The sequence below is a fragment of the Parus major genome, chromosome 2 (genome assembly GCF_001522545.3).
Source record: "Parus major isolate Abel chromosome 2, Parus_major1.1, whole genome shotgun sequence".
NCBI classification, from domain to species: domain Eukaryota; kingdom Metazoa; phylum Chordata; class Aves; order Passeriformes; family Paridae; genus Parus; species Parus major.
In genome coordinates this window covers 53,194,608-53,211,765 of record NC_031769.1, presented here as the reverse complement: position 1 = coordinate 53,211,765, position 17,158 = coordinate 53,194,608, and the positions used below count along the sequence as shown (strand labels likewise).

The 17,158-nt window shown below is 36.8% G+C and overlaps 1 protein-coding gene across 5 annotated transcripts in view; it reads left to right on the top strand.

Moving 5' to 3' along the window:
• The window catches only part of SUGCT (succinyl-CoA:glutarate-CoA transferase), a 317,087-nt gene that overhangs the window by 177,991 nt on the left and 121,938 nt on the right, over positions 1–17,158 (top strand). Inside the window, exon 14 of one of the 5 annotated variants that reach the window (XR_001519311.2) lies at positions 3,418–3,458. The exons of the other annotated variants lie outside the window; for them this stretch is intronic. The gene's annotated coding sequence lies outside the window, so the exon portion shown is untranslated. The remainder of the gene's footprint in view (positions 1–3,417; positions 3,459–17,158) is intronic. 5 annotated transcript variants of the gene reach the window in all.

Sequence of the window (17,158 nt, the reverse complement as noted above, 5' to 3'; positions counted from 1 at the left end):
GAAAATGCAACTGTTATTTCAATCTGCATTCTGAGATAGATGATAGGTTAGAGAGAAAGATAGATAGATAGATAGATAGATAGATAGATAGATAGATAGATAGATAGATAGATAGATAGATAGATAGATAGATAGATTTGGGTTTTTTTCCCAATAATGTTTATTTTGCTTTCCAAAAACTGGAAGAGGCTTTTTTTTTTTTCTGTCACAGCAGAGCAAAAAACATTTGAATAAAAAGGAGGAAGGTTACTATGAAAGACTTTAGCAGAACAGATTTTTGGTATTGCAAATAAGCCACTGCTTAAAAAAAATTTAGGCACTTGTCAAGACATGATATGGTCAGCATCCATGCTGAAGGAATAATCTCAAGATTGTAATTCTGAGATAAATGTATGTCAATTTCCAACATTTTCTGCATGGAGAATGGAAATTATTTGGCCTTATCAAATAGCAGGTAGTCCTCACTTTGCATAAGTCATGATTTTTAGGTTGATGTGGTGTTTTTCAAACATGAATCATTATTTTGTTATGAGCATTCCTACTTAAATTTTTTTATACTTTTTGGTTCATTCCTATTGCTCTCAAGATTTTGTACTAGCCTTTCTGATCTTAATTTTCTCAAGGACTCTTGTTAAGTATTTGGGCATATTTTATTATGTCTTATAGAGGCATCTTTACATATGCAAGCTCATAAGCCATTGTTGCTCATGCAGTTAGACCCACTGAAGTAAAGAAAGACATTTATCTGCATAGAGGCATGCAAAATGAACTCCCCAACATCCCAAGGCATGAAATTTAATCTTGTTAGCACAGATCTGGTTTGGGACTGTATGAGAGAACCTGCATGCATCTGTTTAATCCCTGGGGTTTTTACATCATTTCTCTGAATTAAGTTAATATGATCCACACTTCCCCACTCCCCCCTTTTTATTTTGAATCATGGGAAAGTTTAAGATTTTACTTGTGATACATTTAAAAGATCAATCCACAGCAAGTCTTCTGAATTAAGTTTATTGTACAGTATACTTCAGAACATAAATAATAACAATAAACAAATAAATGAAAACCAAATAATACAAACAAATCTATTCAGGCATCAGAAAAATAAACACCCCTATTCAAGTATCATTGTTGGAGCAACCTGATGATTTGGTCTCTTCAAGAAATTGATGATTTTCAAAAAGTGAGAAGAACAAGTCAGGCAGGCTGGGAACTTGATAGGACACACCCTTTCTCACTTTGTCTTTCTTACTGTTACACCTCATTAAGAATTATTTTAATACCAAGAAGTTTCTGAGTTTTAGCTGTGCAGTCTGTTGACTTCAGAATTACTCAAACAATGTATGCTTGGTTGTCAGTTGTGCATGTATTCAATCCCAGATTGGAAGGCTACAAAATTCCTTTTGCAAGAAGCAGTTGAGATGCCTCCCAATGTGTACTGTTGGCACCTCGCACACAGACAGCTGTCTAGGAGATCTCTCTGTCCCTTCCCTTTCCACTCCTGGCTTTGCCCATCTGATCTGGCTGAGGCCTGGAAGCAAATTCTCTCTATGATGGGCAATAGCAGAGGAGAGGAGCTAGATTAGATCTCCACAGGCCCTGTTGTGCTGTTGTATCTGCCTGCTCCCTATAGAGCTGCTCTGGCCTCAGGGTCATGACTTTGAAGACTGCTCTGGATATTTGAGTAATGGGAATTGAATTCTACCCCTAGCTTTCCCTTTGTAGCATGATCATCAAGCTAAAAGCAATGAGTAATGTAATTTATTCTTGGAGTCAATCTCTAAAATAATATTTCTTACTCCTCCCTGATATATTCCATCAAGAAAGAGAGCATAGGGTATTATACCTAAGAGGGCAAATTTAGATTTTCTTTATTATTTGCAACTGAAAAATAAAAGCAAAGGGAAATTCTGTTAAATAGCTTGGAATGCTTTTGGACACTTTTATTTCAAGCAAGACTGCAGAATAAGTAAAGCCGCTTGCAAATCATTCACAGTATGGATTTGTAACAAAATTCAGAATGACATCTTACTCTTTATAGACTTCCTTTTTATATTTTTTTTATTCAGTATTGCAATATTTAAAAGACATTTAAATCCACAGAGAGTTTGTTTTGGCATGGGAAGACAATAAAAATGGTAATATTGGCAAATACATGAAAAATAAATTACATAGAGACAAGAATCTGCCATTCAAAGACATTCGGAATTTTAAAAATTAATCACAGAATCACAGAATGGGTAAAATCAGAAGGGACCACAGTTGGTCATCTGGTCCAACCTCCCTGCTTAAGCAAGGTCATCCCAGAGGACATGGCACAGAAATATGTTCAGACCATTCTTGAATATCTCCAGTGAGGGACACTCCACAATCTCTCTGGGCAATCTGTTCCAGTGCATAGTCATACACCCAGTAAAGAAATTCTTCCCCATGTTCAGGTGGAATTTGCTGTGCCTCAGTCTCTGCCTGTTACTTCTTGTCCTGTTTCTTGGTACTATCTAGAGGAGCCTGGCTTCATCCTCTTTACATCCTCCCTTCAGGTACTTAGAGACATTAATGATGTCCCTTTTTAGTTGTCTCTTTTCAAGGCTGAACAGGCCCAGCTCCCGCAGCCTGCCCTAGTAAGAGAGATGATCCAGTCCCTTACTCATCTTTGTTGCTCTCCATTGGACCTGATCCAGGAGCTCCATGTCTCTCATGTCCTGAGAAGCCCAGAACCAGACACAGCACTCCAGATGTGCCTCACCAGGCTGAGTAGAGGGTCAGGATCACCTCCCTCCACTAGTGCTCTTCCTAAAGCACCCGAGGAGACCATTGGCCTTCTTGGCCACAGGGGCTCACTGCTGGCTCATGGACAGCTTGTTGTTCACCAGGACCCACAGGTCCTCTCCACAGAGCTGCTTTCCAGCAGTTTCTCCCCCAGACTGTGCTGGTGCAGGGGGTTATTCTTCCCCAGGCATAAGGCCCTGGAATTGCCTTTGCTGAATTCCAGGGAGAGAAGGCAGTTAACTAGTAGGTGTTCTATTACTGGAAAATCAAATAGTAGCAGTCTATCTCTTCACACTGTAGTATAGGTCTGAATTGAAAATTATACAGTCTTTAAAATAAAATTTGGCCTGTTTCAGCCTATTAATTATCAGTTTATTTGTGATCACATACTTTTTTAATGTGTAGTCATCCCAAAGTTGTATGGACAGAATATTTTTAGAACTCCATGCGCTCGTCTTTCCTTGTATGTATGTATTTCATTTATTGAATGATATTCTGTGATACTGGAACTGCCTGGAATTGTAGCACTATGGAAGCTTGAAGCTCAGCCCTTTATACTATCTTTAACAGGCCACACACTGAAAACCCACTGTTGTAGAAGTATGACAATATAAAAAGCATTAATCATTTATTTCCCTTTTTTTTTAGGTGCCAAGTATATAAATGCAGCTACAGCCCTTTTTCCTGAGGTCAGTTACTGCATACTCTTTAGTGACTCCAAGAAATGACTGATTTTTTTTAAGATGAGTTTTAAATATCACTACTTGCTCCTATGAAAGGCTTACTAATACACACATGGCTACCTTATTCCATGGGGAACTATGCATACAGAGTTTTTTTAATCAGTATCAAATTTTCATGGATAATCCATGTATTCATTTTGAAGAGAAGGTGCTCTCAGGCAAAATTCGAAGGCATGAAGCATGTCAAAACAAGCTTCATTTATTTGCTGAGTACCCAGAATCAGTGTTCAGAAGTGTGATTTCATTACTCTCTTGCACATTGCACGGTCTTGCAGTCCTTGACTGGATAAATATGTCAGTTAAGTACCAAGATGTACTTCAGGATATCATCAAAGCCTGGAGGCAGTCAAATGTGTCCAAACAGGAAGAGTTTTACTATAGGCAAAATTCAAATGTTACATCAGCTGTAATGCTCTTGAGGCCAGTAAATATAATTTAAAAGTGAATTGGTATCTGACACTTTGGGGAGTTGTCCTCTCTCATTACGTTCCAGCATGGTGTGACCATTTAGGGCTGTTCTCATATATTAGTACTTGGCATTTGAAGACATAGCTTTTATATTTGTATGAGTATTTACTTGATGTTCTTTTTCACTTTACCTTGAGATTCATTCCTGATCTTAAATTGAAAAGACATATTAGGTGATTTTTTCAGACTGAGCTGTAAAGCATCTACATGTTGGGTTTTTGAATTCTTTCCCAGGGCACAGAATATTCCTGTCTTTTGACATCTTTTGACAAAAATGGAATAGTAAGACAGCCACTTGCTCATGTTGTGTGAAAAGAACACTTGTAGCATCTTCCTTATTGCTGAAAGAAATAAATCCTCTCTTGTTCCATGAAATTGGACCGCTTTTGCAACTTCAAAATTTACAAAATAAAGTGCCTCTGGAGTTTTTCACAGCAAAACAGTGATTTTGATGGGATTTGAAAGGATGCAGTAATTGGTCCAACTTTCACATGCCTTTGTCCCATAAGTCAGAAAAACTCTCAAAACACTGCAGTAGCTTTGCCAGATGAAGTCTTCATTGACCAACACTGCTAAAAAGGCAACACTTGGGAATGAGGCTCCTCTGCATAAAAAGTCAGAAGCTCAGTTCCATTTAGTTATATCATTAAGTCCTTTTCTCTTTGACCATCTCTTTTGGTTCCATTCCTGTTTTGTTTTTTTTTTTTTCCCAGCAATATTGCTTTCCTGTGGTTTCTCTGCTGAGTTTCTTTTCTACTTGATTTCAAGCTCCCAGTCTGCAGATTGATGATCCATGATGAAATGTCTTTGTGGTTGTGAATTGTCTAATGCCCTAATTTTCTTTCACAAAAAAACCCGAAAAACAAAAAAGCCACAAAAAACCAACACCAAAAATTAACCAAAACCAAAACACCCCAAAAAAACCCCCCAAAATACCAACCTCCCCCAAAACAACTCCCCCCACAAAAAAAACCAAAAAAACAACCCACAAAATGTAACTAGTTGTATTACAAGCTGCAGTTTCATTGTATTTTTTCCAGAAGCATTTTGATAAGAATGCAGCCAGGCAGTGCAATAGATGCAAGATGAAAAGTTTGAGTGAGTGGAGTTTGGTAAAAAGACCCATGAGATCAATACCACTTACTATCTGCTCTGCTGCTCTCTGTATTAGTGCATGTGACAGCATTCTGGCTGGTCTGATTCTATGACATTTGCCTGATTTTGGACCCATCTCCCAAGACTGATGGGTCCTGCTCCTTGCCCTCCCTCTTCTCCATACATTGCCTAAAAAGTTGTTTGTTTTTTTTTTTTTTTTGCTTCTCTTATATACACCACTAGTGTACATGGATTATTAGCTTTTTCTTGTTTAAAGCAGCGAGGGCCATTTTTGCTCTGAAATGACATCTCAATGTGCTCCTTCTCTGCTCTTTTCAGTCTGCTTGAAATGTTTTGTGTGTCTTGCACAAAGTCAAATAATTCTTTTGATACTTGACCCCACAGATTACTGACAGCCCAGTTCTTTATTTCTGATGCTGTGTAACACTATCCTACTCAAAAAAATCTATTTAAAATAACATGATCCAGGAATTTAGCACAAATCCTGCAACTCATAGCCATGCTAAGTAGTGTTCTGTTTCACAAGTGGTCCCTTTGAAGTCATTTGAGTTACACATGCTTACATCATGTCTGAACTCGGTCCACTGTGTTTACAACATGCGTATTTGATATTGCACAGTGGGTGTACATAACTTAAAAAATAATAAAACTTTTATTACTTTGAGTAGTGTGCACATTAAAGAACAGATTTTCATTTGCATCAAGGCTCTTTGTGCTCCTTTGGCTATGCAAAAGGCCTTAAAACTGGCATAAATTGCATTAAAGACCAGCTGAAAAATCCCTTTTCACAGCCAATGCTGTGTAAAATGGTGCTGCATGTAAACCAAAATGGAGCCCTTCACAAAGGAGATTTTTTTAATTTCAAGGCAATATTTTCACTTTTTTGTTCTATTTTCCTGTAATAATAATACAATAGAATCAATCACCGCAACTTCTTTTTTCTTACTTTTAATGTACCATCTTGTAGCAGACCTTCTATGATTAGCGGTTGACCTTTTTGATCCTTGTGAGTTTCAATCAAATGTTAGCACTTTTTCTATTTACCTGCAAGCAATGTTCACATAAACAGTAAAAAGGCTGCTTATTTCTTGAATTACCTCAAAGAAGAAAAAGCAAAAAGGACTAAACCATGAACATAATGCTAATGGGAATGTGGTTTTTTTTAATTTTATTTTTGTTTCTGGCCCCAGCTTGGGAAAGGAAGGAAATACATAAAAACATATTTTTGAAAAACATTGAGGTACATTTTTATGTCTACATCTTCTCAAATCTATACTTTGTTTTTAAGCTCCACTTCTAGTCCATATGCCTAAAATAAGCATTTAAGAAGCTACACAAATCTACTGAAGCTTCAGAAATCTGGACAGTCTGTGTTGATGGGCCAAAGCTCAACAAGGTGAAGAGCCTTGGGTCACAACAACCTCTTGTAGAGCTCCAGATGTGGAAAAGAGTGGCTGGAAAAGCTGCCCAGTGGAAAAGGACCTGGTGGTGCTGAACATGAGTCAGCTGTGCCCATGTGGCCAATGGCATCCCAACCTATATATTGTATGGCCAACAGGACCAGGACCAGGAAAGTGATTGTGCCCCTGTACTCAGCACTTGTGGGGCTGCACCTCAAATCCTGTGTTCAATTTTGGGACCCTCATTGCAAGAAAAACTTGGAAGTGCCAGAGAAAGCCCAGAGAATGGCAATGGAGCTGGGGAGGGGTCTAAAGCACAAGCTGGATGAGGAGTGGTTGAGGGAGCCGGTGTTTAGCTTGGAGAAAAGGAGACTGAAGGGGGATCTTATCACTCTCTACAACTACTGGAAAGGAGGTTGTAGTGTGGTGGGGTCAACTTCTTCTCCCGGGTAACAAGTGCCAGGTTGAGCAGAAATGGTCTTAAATTGAACCAGGGAAGGTTTGGACTGGACATTAGAAATAATTTCTTCACTGAATGGGTGTCCAGGTGGAACCAGCTTCCCACAGAAGTGGTGGGAACATGGTTCCTGGAAGTGTTCAAAAAACATGTGGATGTGGTACCTGGGGTTATAGTTTAGTGGTGAACCTGGTGGTTCTGGGATTATGATTGGACTCAATGGTCTTAGAGGTCTTTTCCAACCTTAATTCTCTGATTCAGCTTCTACAGAAAAAATAATAAACAGTTAGAAGTAGTATAAGTGTATTAGTTGTTACCTGGTAAAGAAGTATCACCTCTTCAAGATGACATTGTACTTGAAACACTAGACAAGAACTTGTGGTATTTGGATCCATTCCTTGACTGCAGCACATTGATTTTTTGACTCTTGGTAATTAATTTAGTCAATGTTCATCACTCTATTGCTCTGTCAGCTTGCCTGTCCACTTGTCTGTTAATCCTTCTGCCTTTCAGAGGTAGTGTAAAAGTAATGACACTTATGATTTGTGTATGGGATTCTACCTAATACTGTAGGGATTTTCTAGAGTGGGAAAAAATGCTTTATGTTACTGTCAGTCTTCCCTGACTTTTCATGTTATTCTCCCTACCAGAGAATAACAAAATGGCTGTTGCAAATCTTAAGGGAGAACCTGTGCATGTGAAACCAGTATATATCTGTGAAACCATGTTTGAAGATCTTTCAGTAGATAGACTTCCTGCCTTGACATAGAATATTTTGTTTCTGATGTATAGAATGTTTATCCATACACAGCTAGTTTATAGCTTTTCTATATGGTTCCTGATTACATCCTTCTCATCTTCCTTGTCCTTTATTAACTGGGAAAGTAGGCATGTATTGGAAATTTTTCTTTATGTGCTGTAGGCTACACTTAAACATTGAGGTCTCAGTAATTTATGTTTTTAATGCATATGGCTTTTTCCTTTTGGGTCATTTTCACAGAGAAACCTAGGTTGTCCAAACATATTCTGAAATACGTTAGGGGATTATGGTTTCAACACATGCATGCCTAGGGCCAAAGTATGAGTAACATGAAATTTTTTGTTCCATTCCATGAACAAACCACTGTTTTGTGGTGTAATACAAAACATATCTAAGCAGTTTAGATCACTATCAGGCATTACAACGTTAGGTTTTCTATTTATGTGACTACCCAAAGCTCATTAGAAACTCATTTCGTAGCTCTAGGGAAGCAAGAATAAAAAGCAGTGAAAAATAGTACATTGTATTCTGTTCTAATTATACTCTATTTACTGTACATACTTATATATATCAAGTGTATAATTTTATAGTTGCTGAGCCCAGCTTCCAAAACTTGTGAAGTCCAGGATTGTTCATAAAATTGTTGTGCATGCAGCTTAACTGTGCAACTTTGATTGGACAAACTAGCTTTTTGTGCATGCAGGCAGACTGGTAGTTGCGGGTGCCTTCATGTAATATGAATGTCCTTGGAGTGCAGTGTTCTCCGGTTTCTCGTCTTCACCTGCTCTTTGGCCCACAAGAATGTTAGTGGTTGCCAGGCCCAAAGGGATTATCAAGAGGAGACAGATCTGAAATATCAGAAAATACTTGCAAATATAAGAGCTCAGATTCTGGCTGTGTATTTTCACTATTCAGCTCTACGCTCTGACTGCTAGTGTGAGTCTCTTTATAAAAATCACACCAGTGCTCTCCTTAGTCATGCAGGCAGAGATTTCATGTCTCCATCAGACTAAGCTTGTGCATGTGGGAAGAATCTGATGTGTTGACATAGGGTATTAATGTATGAAAATGTGATAGACAGTAGAGCAAGGAAGGTGGGCAGGACATCTCCTTTTTGAAGGGACAATATTTTTAATTCTTACTGTATTGCCAAGGTTTTCTTTTAAACTACAGCTCTGTGCCCTCTCTGGCATATTAGACTCACCTTTTAATGAAAGGATAAATGCAGAATACAGCACTGAGGAGTACTAAAGATTCCCCAGTTAAGGGCAGAGAGAGGCAAAATAAATCCATTAGCCACAGGAAAAAAAAAATGTTTTGGGCAACCTAGTTAAAACTCAATTATAATCTTCATCTGTTGACCCTCACCCAGAATTTTTGTAATAAAAGGAGAAGCTGCATAAGCCAAACCAAAAATGAGTGTTAACTTCTTGTTTTAAGGTAAAACAAACCATTTCCCCAGTAATTAAAAGCTTAACTGTATGTGCAATAGTGGAATAGAAGCACACTTCACAGGTGGCGTAACACACCAAGGAGTGTTGAAGTATACCCAAGGCATACACTGAATCCTAGTGGGGCGCACTCAGTCATGGCATATATTATAGGAGCATATGTAACAAGGTTTTAGGTTATATAACACAGTTTAAAATAAGACATGAAAGCTTGTTGTTCTAACAGAACATGTATTTTAGGAGAAAAGCTATGCATTAAAATGCTTCCTAAAATCCAGATAGAAAAATCCTTTCTTTATGCTCTCAGTGTAACCCATTACAGCAATAAAAGGAAAGGACTAGGATGTAGACTGAAAAAAATATTCCTGCTACACAAAATAAATGCCAGTTTATTATCTGTCTTCTTGTGTATTTCAGTGCCCATACACCCACATATAGTGAGAAGATGTCACTAAATTAAATCACAGATATTTGTCCCCAGATTAAGGTCACTTTCACTTCTAGGCTGTCTTCTTATTTATTTTTAATTAATGAGTGAAAGCTCTGTTTTTCTTCATCTTTAGCCTTCTTTCAGGCTTGCTGTTATGCACCTTGTTATAAATTCCTTGGCTTCCAATCAGGGTTTTATGAGCATGGAGGATTGTATTTAAAAATAAAGATTCCGAACACCCATATGTTTTGAGGTACAATTCCTTTCCTCAGAGGGTATGTAAAACATAAAACAAAAAAGCCTATTTTATTATGGAAATCTGAAAACAATCAGTGAGCCTCTTGTTCAAAGTAACACCAGGTTTGCTTTAACTTTCAACAAATTCAATTTTCTTTAAAGTGCCGTTTATATGCCCATGTTGAATTATAATAGTTAGTAGTAATTTATTGGGGATATTATTCCAGGAATTTTTCTATCTTCTTCCTTTGACCCTAGGGATGTGATAGTGGGGTACAAAGAATGTATGGTGTTGTATGGCACAATATATAGTGCAGGAGAAAGGGCACTGCAGAAGAAAGTTTGTTTAGAAAAGACATACTGATTGTGAAAAAAATCACTTCCATAGTGTTTATACACCATGAGGCTACTATCTACCATTGATTTTTTTCCTTTTTTTTCCCATTAAACTGTCTTCACAGCCAATGCAGTTTCTTACATGATTCTAGAAGAGAGTTGTAGCACAAAAATTAGGCAATGTTTGTCCCAATTCAAAGCTAGTGGTAACAAATAGAAAGTGTCTGCTGTGGGTTTTGGATGACGGCAAGAATATTGTTTCTCTGCTAGTTTTTCTGTATAAACTAAAGATTTTGTGACAGGATTTGGGATTTTCTTCATGTTATTTGAATCTTGAACTCTTTTAATCTTTTTAAGCAGAACCTTGCCATTATCTTCTTGCAAACTTTTTGTTTAAATATTGCAAGATACTGTTCATATTTTCACAGAAACAGAATCGACCAAATAGCAATGTCTAAGACTAAGAGTGTGAAAATGTTTTATTGGTGCTGTACTTTTTCTCTCTCTCTTTTATTTTTATTCTTTTTTTGTAGTTGCCTCCTGTATTTAGAACTGTGATCCTCCTCTGATTTAGAACTGTGGGGAAACTGATATTTACAAATCCTTTTGCATGCTTTATGTCTGGCATCAGAAATTTGCCCATGTCTTTGTAAGTAAGTCTCAAGAGACCATTTGAATGAAGAAATGCATCTTCCGTCTCCAGCCTTCATCATCGGACTGGAATTGAGGCTGCTCAATTCTGTGAAGCTGAAATCTCATCCTTCGAGTTAATCTTGGTCCTTATGTAAGAGAGACTGACCAGGCAGAGCTATTTTTGCTCTTGTCTGGGGGATTTCTTTGCTCCTGATGTTAGATTACATTCATATTTGATGAACATTTTACCAAACACAAGAGGGTTATTTGAGATCTGAGAAATATTTTAAAACACAGAAACTAACAAATGGTAAGATTTATACTAAAATGTCCCTTAGCCTCATACAGGGGTTCAGAGGATAATATATAGTGTTGATGGCCCTTATTCCCTCTCTACAAAACACTTTTGTAGGCCTCAAGCCCTGGGAGATTAGATTCTATTTTCTGTGGCCTCACAAAAATTTGATTATTCAATTTCTCTTTTGTCTCTCCTTGACTAGGAGACCCTTTGCCTAACCTTTATCTTTGTGCATGTAAGAGTTGCCATTTCTGGTTGCCAGGAGCAGTAGTGCCAATGCAGCTGATTTAGCAGTGTCATTTCTACTAGGCCATCCAAAAGACCAGTGAGCTGGCTGTCAGTCTGTAGTCAGGTGTGCTCTGCTTGTAGATGTGCTCTTCTGCTCTACTGCTGCCATCTCTCCAGTAACACATCATCACTCCTGCACTGTTTAGATGATATAGCATGTTTACAGATTGCTGGAGCAGCAGCACTCTTTGACAATGTGTTATTGCAATACATCGTGAGGGACAGCTATTCTCAGTGTTTTACTCCAAGGCTGCTTTCATCTCAAGCAGTACAGCTGATCTCAGGACTGCCTTTGCAAAGTGTTGAGACATATAAAACTCCATCTTTCAGATTGACCCATAAATGATAGAAGTGTGAAGGTGCAACCTCTGAGTCACAGAGGGCCTTGCGGCAGCTCTGTCTCTAATGGGATTTTTTGTGCAACACTCTCATATCCTCCAGAATGCCTGAGCAACAGTAATTTGTGTTGTTTCTTGTTTTGCAGTATAACTGAAAAATCATTGTTTAGTGAGAAGTATTCTTGTTTTGTTTTAATCATTAGGTGGCTTTTAAGATGTGGGCGGAAGCAGGCATGAAAACAAAGGGCATCTGAGCTCTGAAGACTGAGAGCATGGTAGTAAAGAATAGCACTTTGGCACAGCACATCGGTGGTACAGGATAACATTTTATGTAACAGGATACAGACCACACGGCAGGCAATTGGCACCGCAGGAGAGCACTTTATGTAACAGGAGAGATAATCAGCATGTGGCTGGCATCACGGCTTAGTAACACATACAATGAGATGGGGAACAATTACATTCTCTCTCTCTCTCTCTTTCTGAGAGGTTACTAAGGGGAAATCCCTTCTTCCCTCTCTGAATAAGTATGTGATATTAGATATATTTACTGGGGGAAGACAGGGATTCAATTCAATTGTGCTAAGCTTTTTATTTGTCTTAATTTATTTTTTAAAAACATGCCCTTTGCTCACTTGCTACTGTTGGGGGGATAGACTAAACAATTCAAAGCTTTTCTAAGAAAAAGAGTGACTTTTTAATCACTGCCGTGAGCAGTAATTTTTGGCAACACTATTCTACAACCAAGTGGCAATTTTAATAAAATAGTCCAGTGCTTTAGAAGTTCCTGAAGTAGTAGCAATTTTAAGGAAATATGAGGATATATTTCTTTCACTGCTTCTCTTTTGAAACCTTTAAAAACAAACCACAGTGCCCCTTTGGTGCCTCTTAAGTGGACACAACTGTTGATTTAAAAGAAAGACGAGCTGGTCTTTATGGTTAAGCATTTCAGTCCAACACCCTCTTTAAAAAGCTACATACTTTAAGGTTTTGTTTAAGGTTGCTCACTCAAATCCAGAGGGACTGTAAAATGTTGGCTGTGGAAAGCCAATCTCCCCACACCAAAGTTTCTTTGGTAGGACTCCAGGAAGGCTTTGGGGCATCCTGATTTCTGTCCACTCTTTGGTTTATAGTATTTCCTCCTTGTCTACTGAATGGATGAACTATTTTCACTTGTTTATGAACAAACGACCCGATGTATGTTTTGCCATAGTTTTTATACTGGTGTAAATTCATGTATGCCAGTGTCAGGGAAAGCAGAGCAAGGTAGACTGCAACATCTATAATTTCTTATCAAACTAATTATCTGTTGTATTGGATATCATGTTCTGATGCAATCTCAAAATTCAGTGTGCCAGAACCTTTCAGATTAAATTGCACTCTGGGGTAGGGTAGAAAACAGGGAATAATTTGTCATTATCTCTGGTAGTTCAATGTCTGTCACTTGCTTACCCTTTGGAACACATGATTTGTATACCTCATTTCCAAAACTGGGAACCTGTGCCCATGCAGTTTCACACAGGAAGATACTTAAACATGTGCATTTCTAAATTTACCAACTGTATTATAAAATTGAGTAATTCCTTTAATTTCAATATTAAGAATATTGGTTAAAATATATAAGTGTGCAATGGTATATGGTGCAATACCTTGGTAATTCACAGAGTTCCAGAATCACAGAATGGCTAAGGTTGGAAGGGTTCACAGGACCCTTGGTTGGTCATGTAGTCCAACCTCCCTGCTCAAGCAAATATCTAATGCTAATGCTAGTGAAAGAAATGTGTGAATGCCTGCTTGCAGCACTGTTCTGACTATTAATTGTAAAAAAATGTATGCAGAAAAATATTATTTTCATAGTCATATTCATAGTCAAATTTTAAATCAATAAAAGTTACTCATGTAAGTTTATATTACATGCATGTAACACAATAATAATACACTGATGCAGCTGAAATCAGGCTTAAGATGGACTCAAATGTGGCCAACTGTAACAAGTATATCTACTTGTAGATTGGTGTCTACAGCTCATTTTGGGTACAAAGCAACTTTTCTTCATATCAAAATGAAGAATATTATTCACGCAAATAGAATGAAGATTGTACGCTAGTACTGACATCCTTTCTCTTCCCCTTCCATGCAATCCAGTTTTTGAGTCTCTATGCCTAAAAATTTTCTCCAGAGTATGTATACATGCACATAATTTACCACACACAATCGACATATTAATTTCAAAGTCCTTTGTCAAAAAGTAGTCCCTACATGAAGAGGCTTACTACCTTTTAAAGGCTTCAGCAGTGAAAAAAAACCCCAGCCTTATTCTTAATGACATGTATCCAGCTGACAGTTTGAAAAAGCTTGACAGTAAAATTTTTCCCTGTTCATAATAAGGTCTGGTTTAACCTCCTCAAAATGAACCTCCAGATGATGTCATTGCCCTAACAGGTGAACTATCCTGGTTTTAAATCCAACTATGTTTCTTGAAATATTCACCAGAGACAGAAAGAGTAGGGAAAATATATATTATGAGTTTATTACACTTCAGTTACTTATGGCAATATCCCGTCTGTTCCTGTACTGAGAAAGGAAATTCCAACTCCTGCTTTAGGCTTCTGTCAGAGGTCTGATAATGAAGTGCTCAGATGGTTGGGCTTTGCTGGGAGAGTTACAGAGTATAGAACCATTGTAGCATAATGTGTTTGCATCAAGGATTTGTTCTGGTTTTTTGCAAGGTACACAAGATTTGCTTCTCCTTCAGTCCAGAACATTCTAAATTAATAGATTTTCAGTATAAAATAGCAGTAGTCAAAAATAGACAGTTCATTCACAGTTTTCAATAATATAGCTCTTCTATCCCATAAATCTTGCTTCCATCTTGCTCTTCCTTTCCCTATTTATTATAGTTTTCTACACAGACTTAATATATCAGCTAATGCATATAAAGTTATCACTATTGAAGTGCAATAAGAATGATCTTTTATATCTTTCTTTTTTTAAAAAAATCAGAATAAAAACCTTGAGGTTTCAGGCAAAGTTGGGTTCCCTTTTACATGGTGAAAAATTCCCTCTAGATGTATAGCTCCAAGGACTCTGGTCCTGATTCAGAAATGAAAATATTCCAAGGTGAAGGAGAGACACTGATGCTTAACAGAACAGTGATTGAGAGATATTTTTCTTTAAAAACCTAGTGAATGTTGTCTTCAAATTGGATGTGTTGTTGAAGTGTACTTGAAAATTTTCCCAGTTGTTCAGTTGTGTAGGAGATTACAACTTCATAAGCTCTGCAAACAAAACATTTTTACATAACAAGGTATTTTTTTTCAAGTTGCTAGCTTGTCTGGCATTTTATTCCCAACTGTATCAATAGTATGGATCTTACCTGAAAATTTAAAAAAATGTATTAAAGCCATTTATCTAATTTATTTGTCTTATGACATACATACTTGTAAATACAAGTAAAGGCAGTTATTTTTTTTTCTCTTGAAAATCTATTAGAAAACAGGATCTAATGGCAGTGTTCTATTGTTTCTTAACAGCTAAGGATTTCATTGAAGTGCAAAGTTCTCAGCTGCACTTTGGCAGTCATGCTCTTTATGATGTATCTAAATGAGACCACTGATTTTGTATGTAATTTAATTTAAAATTCTGTTGATTGGAACTTTCAGAATACACCTTTTACAATCTAGAGTAGATTGTAGTAGTTCAAGTTAGAGTAGTTAGAGTTGTTAGAGTTCTACACTTTATTTTAAAGGAATGTGCTTCCAAGTGAAATAGTTAAGCTTAGATATCAAAGCCCTTGATGGAAAAAGTTATGCTTCATAAATTTGTCTGTGAAAAACTAACAAGAATGAAATACAGTAAAAGTTTCTTACTAATCGATTTCTTGTCAGTTATAAGGGACGATTAGTATTAACCAAGAAAGTAGTTCTTTTGAGATGGAATTGTCAGCTGTTTGACTAATGAAGAGCCACATTTCTCACCTTACAGTGGGGTGGAATTTCTTGTTATTTCTTTTTCATTTTCAAGTGAAGAAGGAAGTGTTAGTGCCAGCAGGATGAAAAGGTGTCTTAGTGTTAAATTTGCTTAGAAACATAATGGACAACACCTGCATTTAAGGGCTGGAATCCTGTTTTTTTAATCTAAAAACCGTAATGAAATTTAAGAGGTTTTGAAATTTTTTGATTCATTCATCATTAGTAATTGAAGTGTAGTGATTAAATGCTTTTAGGGGTCTTTCTCCTTTTAATATATTGCATTTTTTTCTCATTTTGATTTATTTTAATTTTTTTTTTTTAAATTTCTCTTTAGTCTGGGTATAATTTTGTAGAGAATTCCTAAAATGCCATTGACAAATAAAATTCCTGTGAATAAAAGTATTATTTGCTTTTCTTATAACTTACAGTAATGATTAGGGTATTAAGTGTGTAGAAACATGTTCACTCAACAGCTTAGGACAAAAAGAGCAAAACACATTTCCTCTTCTGAGCCTGTTTGGTTTATATCTCAGTTGGTGGAGAATACTGCATCTGAACAAAGGCTGTTAAAATACTTTTCTTTTAACCTGAATCCGTCACTTATGCAAACACTTGATCAATCTGATGAATATTTACAGTAAGCACTTCAAAACTTGAAGTATGTAATTTTAAATTGTTTTTATTTTTCTGCCAAATATATTTTTGTATTACTCAGAGAGACTAACTCCGAAGAACTGTTTCCAGTGTAAAATACATACTGGGGCTTCTTTCCTTTATTGTAGGAACCCCAAAGCACAACAGAAATTTTCATGAGATCTATGCTTACACGATTCCCTGGTTTTAACTCCTTTACTGTAGTGCTGGAAAAAAAAATCCTTATGTTTTTCTTAATATAAATGGCTACTTGAGCATCATGAGGGTGCTTTTCATTTCAGTGACTCTAAGAAATATTAAATTTGTAGCAAAGCATCTGAAATAGTACATGGAAGGCAGTCATCTTTCTTAAGTGAGATTCAGGCAAATCTTTTTATTAGATAAAACTTATCCATCCATTGCCAGTGTAATTTCTTTATTATGACAGGAGCTAGTTTGAGAAAAAAAAATGCTTGTGCTTAGCCCTGGTCTTGTTTCTGGTGTTTTTATGGGTTTTGGGTTTTTTTTGATAACCTAATACTAATGAATATAGAGCTATGAGTTTCATTCTCCCTGTGTAAATTGGGATAATCCTATTTCGTTTTTCACTATTTATCCATTTTATCTACTGACATGCAGAGCTTTTTTGGTGCAGTTATTTGTTTTATATTTGTATTTTAACAATAATCCTGGTAGAAAACAACAGATACAGTGAAAATTATTTAAAAAACAAGCAGCAATATAGAGTCCACATAGCAGTGTAACAGATTTGTACTGCATAACCTCATATGGTTTTCCTAGAAGATATTGGGTTACATCTGCACAGTGCC